The sequence below is a fragment of the Lissotriton helveticus genome, chromosome 7 (genome assembly GCF_964261635.1).
Source record: "Lissotriton helveticus chromosome 7, aLisHel1.1, whole genome shotgun sequence".
Lineage (NCBI taxonomy): Eukaryota > Metazoa > Chordata > Amphibia > Caudata > Salamandridae > Lissotriton > Lissotriton helveticus.
In genome coordinates this window covers 628,313,246-628,332,981 of record NC_136068.1, presented here as the reverse complement: position 1 = coordinate 628,332,981, position 19,736 = coordinate 628,313,246, and the positions used below count along the sequence as shown (strand labels likewise).

At 44.6% G+C, this 19,736-nt stretch overlaps 1 protein-coding gene across 1 annotated transcript in view; it reads left to right on the top strand.

Annotated features, from left to right (window-relative positions):
- The window catches only part of ITGAL (integrin subunit alpha L), a 453,229-nt gene that overhangs the window by 42,643 nt on the left and 390,850 nt on the right, over nt 1–19,736 (top strand). The window lies entirely within an intron of this gene.

Below are 19,736 nucleotides of genomic sequence, written 5' to 3'. Positions count from 1 at the left end.
TACACACACACACATATATATATATATATATATATATACATATATATATATATATATATATATATATATATATATATATATATATATATATATATATATATATATATTACCCCAAGATGCCTCTGTTTAAAGGACGCCACTCCAGAGGGAAAAAAAAGCTCTTTATTTTCAGGAAGCTGCATTTTACAGCTGTTTATCACCAGTCCCCGATGCGTTTCTGAGCCACAGGCTCCTTCCTCATGGGGCAGCAGTTAGGCAAATGACGACAGCACTACAGCCCTCCATTTACCAATTTGCATGCGCTCTCTAGTGAGAGCATGCTGGTCACTGTAGTCCAATTCTTCCCCGCAAATGGGGTTCGTTTTTATTTGCCAATGTTCTGTTTTTGCCATAATATTTATTTTAAAAGCCCTCCAGTGGGCCCCAGATATAATGTGCAGCTTCCGTGATGTTCTGCTTTCCTGCACTGCTTCTACGTAGGTACAATCACCACCGCGCCGTCCTGTCACCTCATTCAATTAATTGACTCCAGTGGCATGGAGAGCACGGGACCCAAGTGGGCATACCTGTCCCTCTCGGGGTGACAAATGCAAAAACAACAATTGATGGACAGAATGCAGAACAATGTCATACATTCACCCCAGTACAGAGATCTTGACCCTGCACCCACGTCTGGGCATACCCGTCCCACTCGGGGTGACAAATGCAAAAACAACAATTGATGGACAGAATGCAGAACAGTGTCATACATTCACCCCAGTACAGAGATCTGGGCCTAAATCCATTGCCTTTTTGCTCAACATGCCATTCCATTTTGGACCCAGCCATATGCAAATCAGTCTTGACCCTGCACCCAATGGGAACAGTCCAGCCCGAACTGCCAAGCCAGGTCCTCCCTGGACAGGAAACAAGCATCCTAGGACCGGTTTCGGGCTTTCAACCCTCATAAGCCAGGATAGCTTGACTCCAGTGGCATGGAGAGCACGTGACCCACGCCTGGGCATACCCGTCCCACTCGGGGTGACAAATGCAAAAACAACAATTGATCGACAAAATCCAGAACAATGTCATACCTTCACCCCAGTACAGAGATCTGGGCCTATTTCCATTGTTTTTTTGCTCACCATGCCATTCCAATTTGGACCCAGCCATATACAATTCACTCTTGACCTGGTGCACAATGGGAACATTCTGCAGCACACATAGAAAGAGGAAATGACCTGAATTGATTGATTTTGTGCAGGAAGGTATCCCTCCTCGCACAAAATCAATCAGCCCCGCAATCAGGCATCCTTGTACCATTGTTCATGGGTGCCTGCGCTGGCATATGGCAGCCCATTGTGCGCCGGCACTGGAGAAAAGGACAGGAATGCACTGTATCTCATAGATACGCCGCATTCCTACCCTTTTGTTTTGACGTAAGGCAGCGCAGCAACAGTCTTTGCGGTGCTGCCCTAGACCCAAACCTCATAAATGAGGCCCTCAGGCTAAAACAATGCAATACTTTTCATAGCGCCATCCTTGCGACACCATGGATGCGCTGAATTTACACTATGGTGCTCCCTGTCGCAAGGATTGCACAGATACGTCAGGAATCCTGTTGTATCTGGGGGAAAGTAATGATGCATTGCTTGAGTGTGTCGGTAAACAGACGCAACTACAGCAATGTGCCATTACACATGGGGCGAGTCCCATGTAAAAGCTCCTGCATCACTCCTTATGCCTGCGTGAAGCAGGCATAAGGATTGCGACGGAGTCAAGTCATAGGAGTGGTGCAGTGAAATTGCATAGATTTCATTTTGCCACTCCTACAAGCATTTCTTACGTGGGAACGCCCACTCCCATACATTATACCTGAAGCAGGTATAATGTAGCGCAGGGTTTTACACATTGACACTCCTGCCTAGGTGTGTCACTTTGTAAATAGGGCCCAGTGTGGCGTATTGTTTTTGCCGCCACAGCATCACAAAGAAGTGATGTTAGTGTGGAGCAAGCCCTAATAAATAAGGGCCATAGTGTTTGGCTTTGCTGAGGCAGATTTGATTCGTGCATTGAGACCCTTTTTGGCGCTCGACCCTTTTGTGGGTCTTTAATTTTCCAAGCTTATGGCTACTCCTGAACACTGCCCTGGCGTTGGTCGCTTCAGAGGTTGCCCCACTCACCCCCATGGCTGTGGACATTTTGTATTAAAAAATGTAAGATGGAAGAACAGAAAGTCAAAACCCTTATGCAGCCAATCAAATTTCTGAAAAAAACTCAAAATGTGATTGACAGGACTCGCGAGTCATGATTTGCAAGTTAAATCCACAGAGATATACAAAAGTGTTAAACTTTGAAAGCCCCTGAACTGGATAAGACAGTTTTGGAGATATTTGCTTTCAGAAAAAGTTGCCAAGAGGGGCTTTCAAAGTTTAACACTTTTGTATATCTCTGCAGAACTGGCACGTTTCAGTGTTTTTACACATTTGAGCCTGAAACATAATTCAGTTAAGGGTGATCATTTAACATAACTAAAGCATCATGTGGTAGTTTATTGTCATTTCCAGCCAGCACATTTTCCATTGAAATGGCCACTAAATTTGCACAGACATACAGATTTACTTATAAAAATATATAGCACTCAATGATAATGTGTGGAAATCATTTGTGCATCACCAAGTAAGTGTCTTGATTTGTTTTGATCATATTAAAATCTCTGTTTCCAGTACATGTTAGAATTACAGAAAAAAAGTGCTTCATTTTTGCTTTCCTAACTGATTAATGTATACAGTTCATTTACAGGTATTTACATTTTGTTGTGTATTACAAAAAAAAACAATTCCCTAGATTGTAACATAAATCACTTTTAAAACTCCTGTCACTTTGCAGTAAGAGAAAGAAAAGTAAATACCAATCCTATGTTACAAGAATAAAGCACCCTAATATTTGACCTCTGTCTTTGAATCACTGACAAATGTGACAAGTTAAACACAGAATTTAAAGGCATCTTGAGTTATTGCTCTGATTTTTACGAACCACCAAAAATTAGACCGACTCACTAGTGGGTTGCATACCACAGTTTGGGGAAAACTGCTTTACCCAGAAAACGTGCTTTTTTGTGCTTTGGTGTAAATGCGTTCAGTTGTGTGTGGCATCTTGATGTCTTCACTGGAATGATGCCACATTGTGTTTAAGAAATTAATGTTTAAAATGTATGTGTAGCTGGTTGGTTGGTTTTGCGGGACTCTGGCAGGAGTTTTGCAGACATGCAGCTTCAATTAATAAAGCAATCTTATTGGCCAAAAGGGCTTTTTTCCGCGTCAGTTCTGACTCATGCGGATAAATGTTACAGCCTCCATTTCAGGACACGCGAACTCGCTTCGCATGTTCTGAAAATTAAAGAAAAATAAAGTTAGGGGGCAGCAAAGAGGTACCTTGATTTCCTGGACCTTGTGAGATCTCCCCACACTCCCCACTGCAGGGTAAAATAAAACTTTTTTTAGGTCGAGCTGGCATTGGAGCGCGAAGCGCTCCCGCCAGCGAGACTATAGTCACCTTCCTCCCTGTCAAGGGAGTAACAGCTGTGAACGAGCCCGATACAGACCTGGGCACGAGCCGACCCAGGTCTGTGAACGCGCTTCAAGGTTGAGCAGCTTGTGCACGTTTGTTGGACGTCAGGCGCTGCAAGCCCGCCAGACCAATTATCCCAGCATGAAACTCTACTTCCTGAGGCCCACAAGACCAATTATCCCAGCAGGAGTCTCCACTTCCTCAGGCGCCGCAACAATTATCACAGCATGAGACCCACTTATCACAGCATGTCAACAGGCGCCCCAGGCTGCTGGAGCACTCAACTATAATTAATGTGCAGTTGAGTGCTCCAGCAGCGTGGGGCGGCTCTCTGCATGCTGTGATAATTATATCTTTGGGGCCTCATGCTGTGATAATTAGGGCGGCATGCTCTATTTGCAGCACTGAACATTTTCAAAGAAGGCCAAGCACTTACATTCATTGGAGACACTCACCCTCACGCCCTCACCCCATCACCCCTCACACACCTCCTCACCCTCACACACCTCCTCACCCTCACACCCTCACCTTCACACCCCCTCACACACACCCTCACATACCCTTACCAGCACAGCAAAACACAACACAACACAGCACAGCAAAACACAGCACAACACAGCACAGCACAGCAAAACACAGCACAGCACAGCAAAACACAGCACAGCAGAGCAAAACACAGCACAGCACAACACAGCACAGCAAAGCACAGCACAGCACAACACAACACAGCACAACACAGCACAGCACAGCAAAACAGCACAGCACAGCACAACACAGCACAACACAGCACAGCAAAGCACAGCACAGGACAGCACAGCACAGCAAAACACAGCAAAACACAGCAAAGCACAGCACAGCAAAACACAGCACAGCACAACACAGCACAGCACAGCACAGCACAGCGAAACACAGCACAGCAAAACACAGCACAGCAAAACACAGCACAGCAAAACACAGCACAACACAGCACAGCAAAACACAATACAGCACAGCACAGCAAAACACAACACAGCACAGCACAGCACAGCAAAACACAAGACAGCACAGCACAGCACAGCAAAGCACAGCACAGCACAACACAACACAGCACAACACAGCACAGCACAGCAAAACAGCACAGCACAGCACAACACAGCACAACACAGCACAGCAAAGCACAGCACAGGACAGCACAGCACAGCAAAACACAGCAAAACACAGCAAAGCACAGCACAGCAAAACACAGCACAGCACAACACAGCACAGCACAGCACAGCAAAACACAGCACAGCAAAACACAGCACAGCAAAACACAGCACAGCAAAACACAGCACAGCACAACACAGCACAGCAAAACACAATACAGCACAGCACAGCACAGCAAAACACAGCAAAACACAACACAGCACAGCACAGCACAGCAAAACACAACACAGCACAGCACAGCACAGCAAAACACAGCACAGCACAACACAACACAGCACAGCACAACACAACACAGCACAGGACAGCACAGCACAGCAAAACACAGCAAAACACAGCACAGCAAAGCACAGCACAGCAAAACACAGCACAGCACAGCAAAACACAGCACAACACAGCACAGCACAACACAGCACAGCACAGCAAAACACAGCACAGCAAAACACAGCACAGCACAACACAGCACAGCACAACACAGCACAGCAAAACACAGCACATCACAACACAGCACAACACAGCACAGCAAAACAGCACAGCACAGCACAACACAGCACAGCAAAACACAACACAACACACCACAGCACAGCAAAGCACAGCACAGGACAGCACAGCACAGCAAAGTTAGGGGGCAGCAAAGAGGTACCTTGATTTCCTGGACCTTGTGAGATCTCCCCACACTCCCCACTGCAGGGTAAAATAAAACTTTTTTTAGGTCGAGCTGGCATTGGAGCGCGAAGCGCTCCCGCCAGCGAGACTATAGTCACCTTCCTCCCTGTCAAGGGAGTAACAGCTGTGAACGAGCCCGATACAGACCTGGGCACGAGCCGACCCAGGTCTGTGAACGCGCTTCAAGGTTGAGCAGCTTGTGCACGTTTGTTGGACGTCAGGCGCTGCAAGCCCGCCAGACCAATTATCCCAGCATGAAACTCTACTTCCTGAGGCCCACAAGACCAATTATCCCAGCAGGAGTCTCCACTTCCTCAGGCGCCGCAACAATTATCACAGCATGAGACCCACTTATCACAGCATGTCAACAGGCGCCCCAGGCTGCTGGAGCACTCAACTATAATTAATGTGCAGTTGAGTGCTCCAGCAGCGTGGGGCGGCTCTCTGCATGCTGTGATAATTATATCTTTGGGGCCTCATGCTGTGATAATTAGGGCGGCATGCTCTATTTGCAGCACTGAACATTTTCAAAGAAGGCCAAGCAGTTACATTCATTGGAGACACTCACCATCACGCCCTCACCCCATCACCCCTCACACACCTCCTCACCCTCACACACCTCCTCACCCTCACACCCTCACCTTCACACCCCCTCACACACACCCTCACATACCCTTACCAGCACAGCAAAACACAACACAACACAGCACAGCAAAACACAGCACAACACAGCACAGCACAGCAAAGCACAGCACAGCAAAACACAGCACAGCACAGCAAAACACAGCACAGCACAACACAGCACAGCAAAGCACAGCACAGCACAACACAACACAGCACAACACAGCACAGCACAGCAAAACAGCACAGCACAACACAGCAAAACACAGCACAGCAAAGCACAGCACAGGACAGCACAGCACAGCAAAACACAGCAAAACACAGCAAAGCACAGCACAGCAAAACACAGCACAGCACAACACAGCACAGCACAGCACAGCAAAACACAGCACAGCAAAACACAGCACAGCAAAACACAGCACAGCAAAACACAGCACAGCACAACACAGCACAGCAAAACACAATACAGCACAGCACAGCAAAACACAACACAGCACAGCACAGCACAGCAAAACACAAGACAGCACAGCACAGCACAGCAAAGCACAGCACAGCACAACACAACACAGCACAACACAGCACAGCACAGCAAAACAGCACAGCACAGCACAACACAGCACAACACAGCACAGCAAAGCACAGCACAGGACAGCACAGCACAGCAAAACACAGCAAAACACAGCAAAGCACAGCACAGCAAAACACAGCACAGCACAACACAGCACAGCACAGCAAAACACAGCACAGCAAAACACAGCACAGCAAAACACAGCACAACACAGCACAGCAAAACACAATACAGCACAGCACAGCACAGCAAAACACAGCAAAACACAACACAGCACAGCACAGCACAGCAAAACACAACACAGCACAGCACAGCACAGCAAAACACAGCACAGCACAACACAACACAGCACAGCACAACACAACACAGCACAGGACAGCACAGCACAGCAAAACACAGCAAAACACAGCACAGCAAAGCACAGCACAGCAAAACACAGCACAGCACAGCAAAACACAGCACAGCACAACACAGCACAGCACAACACAGCACAGCACAGCAAAACACAGCACAGCAAAACACAGCACAGCACAACACAGCACAGCACAATACAGCACAGCAAAACACAGCACATCACAACACAGCACAACACAGCACAGCAAAACAGCACAGCACAGCACAACACAGCACAGCAAAACACAACACAACACACCACAGCACAGCAAAGCACAGCACAGGACAGCACAGCACAGCAAAACACAGCAAAACACAGCAAAACACAGCACAGCAAAACACAGCACAACACAGCACAGCACAGCACAGCACAGCACAGCAAAACACAGCACAGCAAAACACAGCACAGCAAAACACAGCACAGCAAAACACAGCACAGCACAACACAGCACAGCAAAACACAGCACAGCACAGCAAAACACAGCAAAACACAACACAGCACAGCACAGCAAAACACAACACAGCACAGCACAACACAGCACAGCAAAACACAGCACAGCACAACACAACACAGCACAGCACAACACAACACAGCACAGGACAGCACAGCACAGCACAGCAAAACACAGCACAGCACAACACAACACAGCACAGCACAACACAGCACAACACAGCACAACACAACACAGCACAGCACAGCAAAACACAGCACAGCACAGCAAAACACAGCACAGCACAACACAGCAAAACACAGCACAGCACAGCAAAACACAGCACAGCATAGCAAAACACAGCACAGCACAGCAAAACACAGCACAGCAAAACACAGCACAGCACAGCACAGCAAAGCACAGCACAGCAAAACACAGCACAGCAAAACACAGCACAGCAAAACACAGCACAGCACAACAAAACACAGCACAGCACAACACAACACAGCACAGCACAGCAAAACACAGCACAGCACAGCAAAACACAGCACAGCACAGCGCAGCAAAACACAGCACAGCACAACACAGCAAAACACAGCAAAACACAGCACAGCACAGCAAAACACAGCACAGCATAGCAAAACACAGCACAGCACAGCAAAACACAGCACAGCAAAACACAGCACAGCACAACAAAACACAGCACAACACAGCACAGCACAGCAAAGCACAGCACAGCAAAACACAGCACAGCAAAACACAGCACAGCAAAACACAGCACAGCAAAACACAGCACAGCACAACAAAACACAGCACAGCACAACACAACACAGCACAGCACAGCAAAACACAGCACAGCACAGCAAAGCACAGCACAGCAAAACACAGCACAGCAAAACACAGCACAGCAAAACACAGCACAGCACAGCAAAACACAGCACAACAAAACACAGCACAGCACAGCAAAACACAGCACAGCACAGCAAAACACAGCACAGCAAAACACAGCACAGCACAGCAAAACACAGCACAGCAAAACACAGCACAGCACAGCAAAACACAGCACAGCAAAGCACAGCACAGCAAAGCACAGCACAGCAAAACACAGCACAGCAAAACACAGCACAGCAAAACACAGCACAGCACAGCAAAACACAGCACAGCAAAACACAGCACAGCAAAACACAGTACAGCAAAACACAGCACAGCAAAACACAGCACAGCACAGCACAACCAAGCACAGCCAAGCACAGCACAACCAAGCACAGCACAACCAAGCACAGCACAACCAAGCACAGCACAAGCACAGCATAACCAAGCACAGCATAACCAAGCACAGCATAACCAAGCACAGCATAACCAAGCACAGCATAACCAAGCACAGCATAACCAAGCACAGCATAACCAAGCACAACAAAACATAGCATAACAAAAAATAGCATAACAAAAAATAGCATAACAAAACACAACAAAACATAGCATAGCATAACAAAACATAGCATAGCATAACAAAACACAACATAGCATAGCATAACAAAACACAACATAGCATAGCATAACAAAACACAACATAGCATAGCATAACAAAACACAACATAGCATAGGATAGCAAAACTAAACAGAGCATAGCATAACAAAACAAAGCATAGGATAGCAAAACAAAACATAGCAAAACAAAACATGGCATAACAAAACATGGCATAACAAAACATGGCATAACAAAACATGGCATAACAAAACATGGCATAACAAAACATGGCATAACAAAACATGGCATAACAAAACATAGCATAGCAAAACATATAATAGCATAGCAAAACATAGCATATCAAACACAACAAAACATAGCATAGCAAAACAAAGCATAGCATAGCAAAACATAGCATAGCATAACAAAGCATAACAAAGCATAGCATAGCATAACAAAACATAGTATAGCATAACAAAACATAGCATAACAAAACATAGCATAACAAAACATAGCATAGCATAGCATAACAAAACACAACATAGCATAGGATAGCAAAATTAAACAGAGCATAGCATAACAAAACAAAGCATAGGATAGCAAAACAAAACATAGCCTAACAAAACATGGCATAACAAAACATGGCATAACAAAACATGGCATAACAAAACATAGCATAGCAAAACATATAATAGCATAGCAAAACATAGCATATCAAACACAACAAAACATAACATAGCAAAACAAAGCATAGCATAGCATAACAAAGCATAACAAAGCATAGCATAACAAAACATAGCATAACAAAACATAGCATAACAAAACATAGCATAACAAAACATAGCATAGCAAAACAAAGCATAGCATAGCAAAACACAACACAACACAACACAACACAACATAGCATAGCATAACAAAGCATAGCATAACAAACACAACAAAGCATTGCATAGCATAACAAAACAAAGCATAGGATAGCAAAAAAACATAGCATAGCATAACAAAACAAAGCATAGAATAGCAAAACAATACATTGCATAGCATAACAAAACATAGCATAACATAACAAAACATAGCATAGCATAACAAAACAAAACATATCATAGCCTAGCAAAACATAACATACCAAACACAACAAAACATAGCATAACATAACATAGAAAAACAAAGCATAACACACACAACCACACACACACAACCACACACACACAACCACGCACACATAACCACAACCACACACACAACCACAACCACACACAACCACACACACAACTATCTATCTATCTATCGCCCTCACTCTATCTGTCTATCGATCTATCGCCCTCACTCTATCTGTCTATCTATCGCCCTCACTCTATCTATCGGCCTCAGTCTATCTATCTGATCGCCCTCACTCTATCTGTCTATCTATCGCCCTCACTCTATCTATCTATCGGCCTCACTCTATCTAATCGCCCTCACTCTATCTATCGCCCTCACTCTATCTATCTATCGCCTTCACTCTATCTTATCGCCCTCACTCTATCGCCCTCACTCTATCTATCGCCCTCACTCTATCTATCGCCCTCACTCTATCTATCGCCCTCACTCTATCTATCGCCCTCACTCTATCTATCGCCCTCACTCTATCTATCTATCGACCTAACTGTATCTATCTATCTATCGCCCTCACTCTATCTATCTATCAATCTATCTATCTATCACTCTATCTATCTATCTATCGCCCTCACGCTATCTATCTATCGCCCTCACTCTATCTGTCTATCGCCCTCACTCTATCTATCTTTCTATCGATCTATCGCCCTCATTCTATCTATTTATTTAGATACTGATCGCCATCACTCTATCTATCTGTCTAGCTATCTATCGCCCTCACTCCTATCTATCTATCTATCTATCTATCTATCTATCTATCTATCTCGCTCACTCAATCTCTTTATCGCCCTCTATCTATCGCCCTCCCTCTATCTATCTATCGCCCTCACTCTATCTATCTATCCCACTCACTCTATCTATCGCATCACCACAGCATCACTCAGCACCACCACAGCATCACTAAGGGGCACAACAACATCACTATGCGCTACCACAGGATCATTGAATGCCACAGCATCACTAGTCGCCACCACAACATCTCTCAGCCCCACCACAGCATCAATCTGTGCAACCATTTACCAACAACTGGGTCAAATATGATCTCTCAATGTTTCAAGCTTTATTACAAATGTCACAAAAAGAGGTTAGTATTTCACTTCTGTTCTTGGATTTTCGTCACAATAAAATACACTGAACATATTCTTCACAAAAGTTATTTACAAAAGTTTAAGCTATTGCCATTATAAATTACAATAACTTTTATTTAAGTTTTAATTATTAAAAAAATTAAAAGCCATTGTTATTTGTAATATCAATACATCTAAGTCACGTGAATACAACACATATTGCATTACAAATGCTATAGGTGTCACAAGTTATAACTATTGGCATTGTAAATGACAAAGCTATTATTTTTGCTATTTTCAAAACCAACATATATATAAAAAATTTGTCATTTACAATACCAATAGCTCAAACTTTCCTAATGCGAGACCTTATGCATTGCAAATGCTTGTTTTGGGTTGCCGTGATCCAGTGGGAGTTCCTTGCTCTCGCGTGAGGCTCCCATTAAAGACCCACAGAATTAGAAACTCAAACAAGCATTGGAAATGCAATAGGTCTCGCAGCATTAGAGTTAGTGCTTTTAGAATTGTTTATGGGTTTTTTTTGTAAATCTTTAGCATTTTTGTTTCCTGTAGCCAATGCTAAAGAATTTAAAAAAAAAAAAGCCATAAACATTTCTAAAAGCTCTGAAATGCAGTCTGAAATGCTGGATATATATTCAGTACAGATACACTATATTGTTAATGAAGACATAGGATATAATATGTTGTACTGTATACACACAATTAGATGGGAACGTGCTGTGTGTGTCAGCGATTGAAAGAGACTGCACTCAGAGTTGCTGTGCGCATCAGCGAAAAGATTGCAGAGTAGACACGCAATACTTGTACTAAAGTGTTGTGCGATTGTACTGTAGGCACGCAATTTAAAATCCAGCTAAACGCGTCAGCAGAGTTGCTGTGCGCATCAGCGAGTGAACTGTAAACTAGACACGCAGTTTTAAAATCAAGATGTGCGTATCAGCGAAAAGATTGCAGGGTAGACGACCAAATACTTGTACAAAAGTGCTCTGCGTGTCAGCGAAAGAACGTAAAAATCTGCACTGGGCACTGCTGTGCGAGTCTGCAAGAAAGCATGGAGCTGCTGTGCGCATCAGTGAGTAAACTGTAAAGTAGGCACGCAATTTAAAATCCAACTGTGCGCGTCAGCGCCGCGGAGTTGCTGTGTGCATCAGCGAGTGAACTGTAACTTATACACACAATTTTAAAATCAAGCTGTGCGTATCAGCGAAAGGATTGCAGGGTAGACATGCAAATACTTGCACAAATGTGCTGTGCGTGCCAGCGAATGAGCATTAAAGTGCACACAGCGTCGCTGTGCGCGTGAGCGATAGAGCATGGAGCTGCTGTGTACATAAAATGGACACAAAGCTGGTGTGCACGTTAGTATTGGCACAAAGCTGTTGTACACGCTGTTGTCCGTCTGTAAAGGCTGCTGGGTGTGTCAGCCAAGGAGAATGAAGCTGGTTTGCGCGTCAAGGTTTCTAGGTGCGCAATCAAAGAGCAACGTCGGGTCAATGCGTTGCACGTTGCGTTCCAATGACGAATTTCTGGAATGCCACAGTTATATGGAGAAGTCCTAAAGTTCACAGAGGAAAGCACAGTGCCAGCACGAGGACGGGCAGTCACGAGCAGGTAGTTAAAGAAATAACATGGAACCACCCGGACAGCGGTAAAGTTAACAAGTGAAAGCGGGATGTAAGTAGGGGGGAGGAGAAGTCTGGGCAGGCAGGATGACTCAGGGGAGGGGGCGGAGCGGGGCAGAGCGGCATGTGGGTGTGAAGAAGCCGGGCCTTTGAAGTGAAGCTAAGCTTCACTTCAAAGGTGTCGGAGGAATGCGGGCGGCTGTGCACGCGCTTTTAAGCTCAATGCACATGCGCATTGAGCTTAAAAGTCACGGGCACTGCAAGGAATCGCCACGATTCCTTGCAAGTTGGATAAAGAGTGGATAAGCCCCCATAGTCTCGCAAGCTCGATGCGCATGCGCATCGACAGGCGAGACCTAAAAAAGGGGAGAGGCATCAGTGTCTGTTTTGGGTTTACCACATAAGGGCAGATGGCCCTGCGGCCAACCCACACCACTCACAGTCGATGGCAATGCACAGCACTGAGTTGGGTGTCCAACCCCATGCTGTGTATGGCTATGTGCAATGTGAAGTTTGCCTCTCGAGGGGTTGGCCGCCAGTGGGGGGTTGACCACCAGTGGGGGTTCGCACAGTGATGGACATTCTAAATAAAAGACTAAAAAAGGACAAGTTGATGTAATAATGTGTATCAGTTTTTTTTTGTGGAACATTATGGAATCCATACAGATTAATCCTGTTTTTAGAAAACAGATGAAGGTGTTGTATTACCAACAACAGGCCTTCATTTTTGTCAATGGTCAAAACTCATCCACAATTGTAATCAAAATGAGGTATGGAGCAGGGGTGTGCAATTTAACCCTCCTTTTATGCAAATTATATTGGTTGTCTTCACAGATATCCCACAGGGAGAGGAAGGGTGGCGCCGGTGACTTGCCCATGGTCCATTATACACCTAATAGTTTAAGCAGACAACGTAGCTAGCCTTAGTATTGACCTAGTTGCTTGTTAGCAACCTATGATAAGGTATTAACCTTTTTTTAAGATCTTTTTATTGAATAAACAAAACAAAGACAGCAAAAAAAAAATAAACAACAAAGTGCAGTGTAGACTCATTAATTTCCAACATCCCTAGTGCATTAGAACAGTACTCGCCATGATCTTACATAGGACCAACAACGATCCTTGTGCCGCATTAAATCCTTTGTGATCCGAACATTGTCCCTCCTTCTGGTCAGCCAACAGTGGGAAGGCATCGCTGAATGGTGTGCATATCATCCCTCTACTCACGTTCCACGCACACCCCACATTTTGGTCCATTTTTGTGGGCATCCTCTACTTTCATATATAACCCTCTCCGCCTGCATGCACCAATCCATATCAGACTCCCAGTCCCGGAACTTGGGCTTAGTTACCCCCTTTCACGTTCTTGCAATGTTATGTTTCGCAACCATACAACCCAGGGAAGGTATTAACCAGTTTTGACTTCTTAAGTGGATAGGAAGTGAGTCCGTCGAGGACTTGGATCATTTTAGCCAGAGTACTCCACAGTACTAATATCATTAGACTTGAAGCTTGACTCTAAGGCTAGTTATTTAGGGATTCTTCTGTCAAAAACGAGTGCTGCTGGGGTGCAGGAAGTGCAATAGTAAAGGCTATAGAATGTTACTTTTTTGTAACAAGAAAATGTAAATACTTGGTGATGCACAGATGATAAAACCAATTTCCATACATTATAATTTGTGTGCAATATAATTTTATCACGGTAAAAATGTATGTCTGTGCAAATGTAGTGGTCAGTCCAATGGACTGTCTGTAAATGACAGTGGACTACCTACCACACGATGTTTTAGTTCATTAAAACATCGCCCGCCTCATGTTGATTAAAGCTAGGTGGGTCAAGAAAGTTTGTCATTCTAAAAACTGGGTTGTGGTTCTAAAAAGTTTGGGAAGCACTAGATTAGTGGTTTATTTCAAGGAGTATCATTTAAATCTTATGGAAAAGCAGGCACGGAATTTAGTCTCCCAAGGGTTGACAGTTTTCAAATACTTGCAAATTAGACAGTATTTTATCCACAAACCTCTCTCAGTCTTGGCCTTTACACAAAATCCATTGGTCCAGCTAATTCTTAGTTCTGCGATCCAGTCAATATCTATATATATGACCACCTTATTCAAGAAAAGAATACCCAGATATGGGCAGACAAACAGGTTAACTGGTTAGGAGTTTCCTAAACGGAGGTTAATATGAAACAATCCTTTAGGGATCTGCCCCTGTGTTTAATACCAGTTCAGATAGAATTCCTATGCTCACTTCCTGCATGGCTCTATTAAACCATTGGACTGGCATCTTTTTGGAACGTAGGGCCAGATGTACATAGGCCTTTGCGTTTGGACACCTTGCAATCCTCAGAATCACAGGATCTGTGATATAAAAGAGTGTTTTCCACAAACGAAACCCATTTTATGAGTCAGAAAAACCTTTCCAACTTGCAAAATGTACTGAGTTTTGTGATTCGTTCCAAATAACAATTAGGAGGATGCATGAAAGGTGCACCCCCTCCTATTTGAGAGTTATAAATCAACCATCAGTTTCCAACACCTCAAAGGAGGTGGAAAGGGATTTGCAGAGGGGAAGGTGCCCCTTTGGGACACCTTTTCCTTTGTGTGAAGTATGTCGGCAGTCTTGCAGGAAGTAGGTAGTGGACCAGGGAACATTGCCTGCTCCACGCGTTGCATTCCCAAACAGGAACTTTTTTATTTTAAGCAGCACCAGTTCCTTTAGGGAGCACAGACTGCTTAAAAATGCTCCCTGTTTAGAAATGTGAGCACAGAGATGGGGGTCTGCTGTCCCTGGCAGGCCATCATCCCTGTGTTTCTAGCCAATCACAGGTGGTAGCAAATATTGACCTGCCCAATTAATAATCATTTGGCAGTCTGTTGTGTGACACACTGTGACTGAACCTTTCGTGATGGGACCGGCTAGCACAATGACATTACTAAATTTAAGACAAATCGACAACATTCTGAGTTCAATTTGCCACTACTTGTTGCAAACAGTCTTTTGGTTCATCTGGGCCCACATGATCTGCTGTATTAGGATGTAACTTTAGACTCTTAAACAATTTCCTTCCAGACTGACATAGAAAACAAATTTGTCGTAATTGCTACAGTCATAGCCAGTTGTATTACCAGGAACTGGCGGGCCAAACAAGAACTATTTTTCTCAATGTAGTGGAGGAAAAGGTGTGAATACAAGTGACACAACTCTGGGGCTCCTAAATATTCTGGCATTCCTGGGATCAGTGTGATGAAGATGTTCTTCAACCATAGTCTGATAGAAACTATGCATCAAAAACTGGTTCACTAACCTTCAAATAGTTTTATATTGTGATCCTTTATATAATGCTGTGGTTTAACAGCTGTCCAGCTCAGCGTTTCCCAAACTGTTGGTCGTGACCCACTTTGGTGGGCCCGTGAAAGGCAGAACAATAACGTTTTTAACTTCTGGGCCTCATTTATGAGTTTTTGCCATGGGATAGTGCCTCAGGCCTTTCTGCTGCGCTGCCCTACAGCAAAAGAAAAGGGCAGGAATGCACTGTATCGATCAGATATGGTGCATTCCTGACCTTTTATTCTGTGTTGGCGAACAATGGGCTGCCGTGCGCCAACACATGCACCTTTGCACCATTGTGCAAGGTTGCCTGCTTTGCAGAGATTATTATTTTGTGCAGGAAGGGAAACCTTCCTGTACAAAAACAATCACACAAGACTTTTTTCCTGCAGCACACATAGAAAAAGGAAAAATGAGGAGAAATAAAGATATTTTTCCTCGTTGTGCCTCCCTTACGCCTCCCCTGGGGAGGTGTAAGTTTCTGGCGCTGCCTCAGAGTTGCGATTTCTCGTAAATCTGGGACAGTGTCAAAAAGCCATGGATGTTGCTGGGAATGTCCCAGAAAACTGTGTTAAAGGGAATAATATTTATGAGGCAGCATTAATCCAAAAAAAGTGGCTTAGTGCTGCCTCGTAAATATGGAGCAGGCTCCTGCGCCATGGAACGTCACAAAAAGTGATGAACAGGTGGCGCAAAGAACCTTTAAATAAGCCCCTCTGGGTTTAACTTGTCACATTTAAATCGGGTCAAATATCAGACTGCTTTATTCTTTTGACATGGGATTGGTGTTTACTTTTCTTTCTCTGACTGCAAAGTGGCAGGAGTTTTTAAGTGAATTATGTGGCATTGTAGGGTGTGTTTTTTACAATACACAACAAACTGTAAATACCTGTAAATTAAAAAGTTACGACTACAGCACAAGCAGCTAGATTCTAGCTGCTTGTGTTATCGTTGGAACTTATTGTCGAGTGTATAAAAAAAATAGGCTGCAATGAAGGTGAAATGACAACCACGATGCAACATGAACTAAAAAGACAAAATTCAGAATGAAACACACAAACTGAACATTAAGGTATTCGGCAAATCCATTCATGCAAATGCCAGTGAACGGCATATTATTGTATGGCAATGTACATAATGTAGACTTACAAGGAAAGCAGCACTGCACCACAGCACGTGCACTAATGTGGACCGGCAAACACCTGAGGCGTGATCCAAGTCACACTCAAGAGACATCACTCTACGTGCAGCAGAAGACGTTTGTTTTTGTTATAAGCAAAGTAACGCACGGCTGTACCACACCGGAAGTGCAAGAGTGGCAGTGGGCGAGCAACAAAAATAAAACATTGTCGAGCAGTGGAAGAGTCAGAAGCGTGAGATACCCGCTGCAGCCACCCACGCCCCTGCTGCAACCGCCAGCAGTTATCAGGCTTTACCATAGCGGAAGTGACATCCCTGCGGTGGTCACAGAGGCCACAGTTAGTTCAACTGCCAGCCCAGCCCTGGCTCAGCATCCGCAACCACATGTAGCAGAGAAAGTAGATGCTCCTGAGTGTCAAACAACAATTCAACCCCAAGAATAATCTCACCCACCTCGACCCCACGGAGAGATTTAGGGGATTTCACACATAAAAACCCTGACGACAGGAATCCAGAAAAAAGCCCATTAATGATATGGTGCTTTTGTGTGGCTTGTTCCCTATTGGTCACGTGGGAGAAGGCATCTGTCAGCATAAGACAAATCGATAAAAAAAAATAAAAAAAAAACTTTTAAGGTAAATATTTGAAGTCAAGGTGATTGCAAGGTCATGACAGAAAGCATGTATGCTGCTGTTCATTTGTGAATACAATTACGTGCAGAGGCCCAAAGATGTTCTTTCATAGGAGTCTGTGCCAATGCTGCTGAATGCTGGTGCTGCTAAATACCAAGTCTGCCAGGTCCTGATATCATCTCACGGCTTTATCTTCCAACACCCTGCACTTCCTGTCTCTTTTTCTCACCCTAGCAGGGTCCTTGTCATCTTTTTTTTCTACCTTTCTTCTCATTTTTAATTATTCATTTTTGACAGAAGAGCTCATTTTAAGTGCTTTAATAACAGAAACAGCTTTTCTACATTCCTCCCTTTAGGAGTTGCCGACGCGTTTCGACCTCAGTATAGATGGAATATGAATGATATTTTTAGGAGATCATCATCAGGGCTCAACTCAACTGTGTTTTTAGGTTTCGTAACCTGGCGAGGGGCGAAGCCCCTCCCAGATCGAAATCTGTTGTTTTTAATAGTGAGGTTAGGACAGCCTCTGTTTCCAATTGGCTAGCTCCATAAATGGAGGCTAGCCATTGGGAGGCAGAGGCTGTCAATCGCGTTTTCTCTCGGAAACGCGATTCGGGGGCGTTTCTGGTGCTTTTTTAAGCCCCGCCCCTTTGTCCCGGGCCGCGCTGCGATTGGCTGCCGGCCCGGGACACCCCCGTGACGTCATTCCCGGGCCGCGCTGTGATTGGCTGCCGGCCCGGGACCTGACTTGGTTTTTTTGGATCCATTTCCCGGCGCAGACACGGGCAGACAGAAGCATTCATGATGTACCTCATGCTAGACTTATGGTAAATGCCTAGTTAGGACCTGTCAGAGATTTGTTAATTTTACGCCCAGGAGCCATCTTTGACCACGTGAAAAGCTTGTCCCTCGCCTCCGCCTCTGTGCGTTTCAAGTCTCGCTCTCAGCTCACTACAACACGCCTTCTTTTCCAGATAGCTTTCGTATTGGTTTGTAGATTTGCCCCAATGTGCGTATTGGTGCTAGAAAGCTGCCCGCCCACTTCAAAAATGACCCAATGGTTGCGCCCACTATCACTGATGGCGTCACACTTCTTGCCCCGCAGCTATCGGTCCAGGGTGAAATGCTGCGTGCACATGCGCAGATTCAGTCTCCACCCTATTTTACAGCCTTTATGGCTGCTATGGTAGTCTTCCTTCTTCGCGAGACGGGTGAGTACAAGTTTATTTTGGCTTGGTGATCGGTGTTAGAAGGAAAATAGTAGGTGTTTTTAGCATGCGTCTAACGAACGTCACTAATTTGTGATGTCTATAATGTGTGGTTACTGGTATTGAAGTCGTGGCTGGCAGGTGTGTATTTTACGTGTGTGGGTGAACTGTTATTGAATTGATAGTCCTGAGATCAAGTGGGCTTTTTGCGGAAGATGGGGCATTGCTTGATAGAAGCATTGGGGGTCTTTATGAGCAGTAGCTTATGTACTGCGTAAATCACCCGCATTGAGCTTGCCACTTTCCTCCTATTCACGCGCCTGCCAAAGCCCACTCAGAGGCTTAGGAGCGATTTAAAAAGGGTGCATTTTCTCTTTACCTCAATTGGATAATTATCACCGGAATGTAACCCTCGTGTTTTAGTTTAAAGTCTGACCGGTGTAGTACAGAGGGACTATCGCAAAAGTTAGAATCCTCCGGAAGCGAGCGGGTCATTACCACGTGGAATATAAAATGCTTCCTTGTCGTGTATTGCACTTTGCTTCAAATCGCCATTTTCAAAACGAGTCAGTTTCTCAATGGTCGGTGCAGAACGCCTTTAATTGTCTTTATAACGTGTAGTATTTGAACTGTAAAGCAAATCGTGCATCCAATATGTATTGACATACCGCTCTAGAATCTA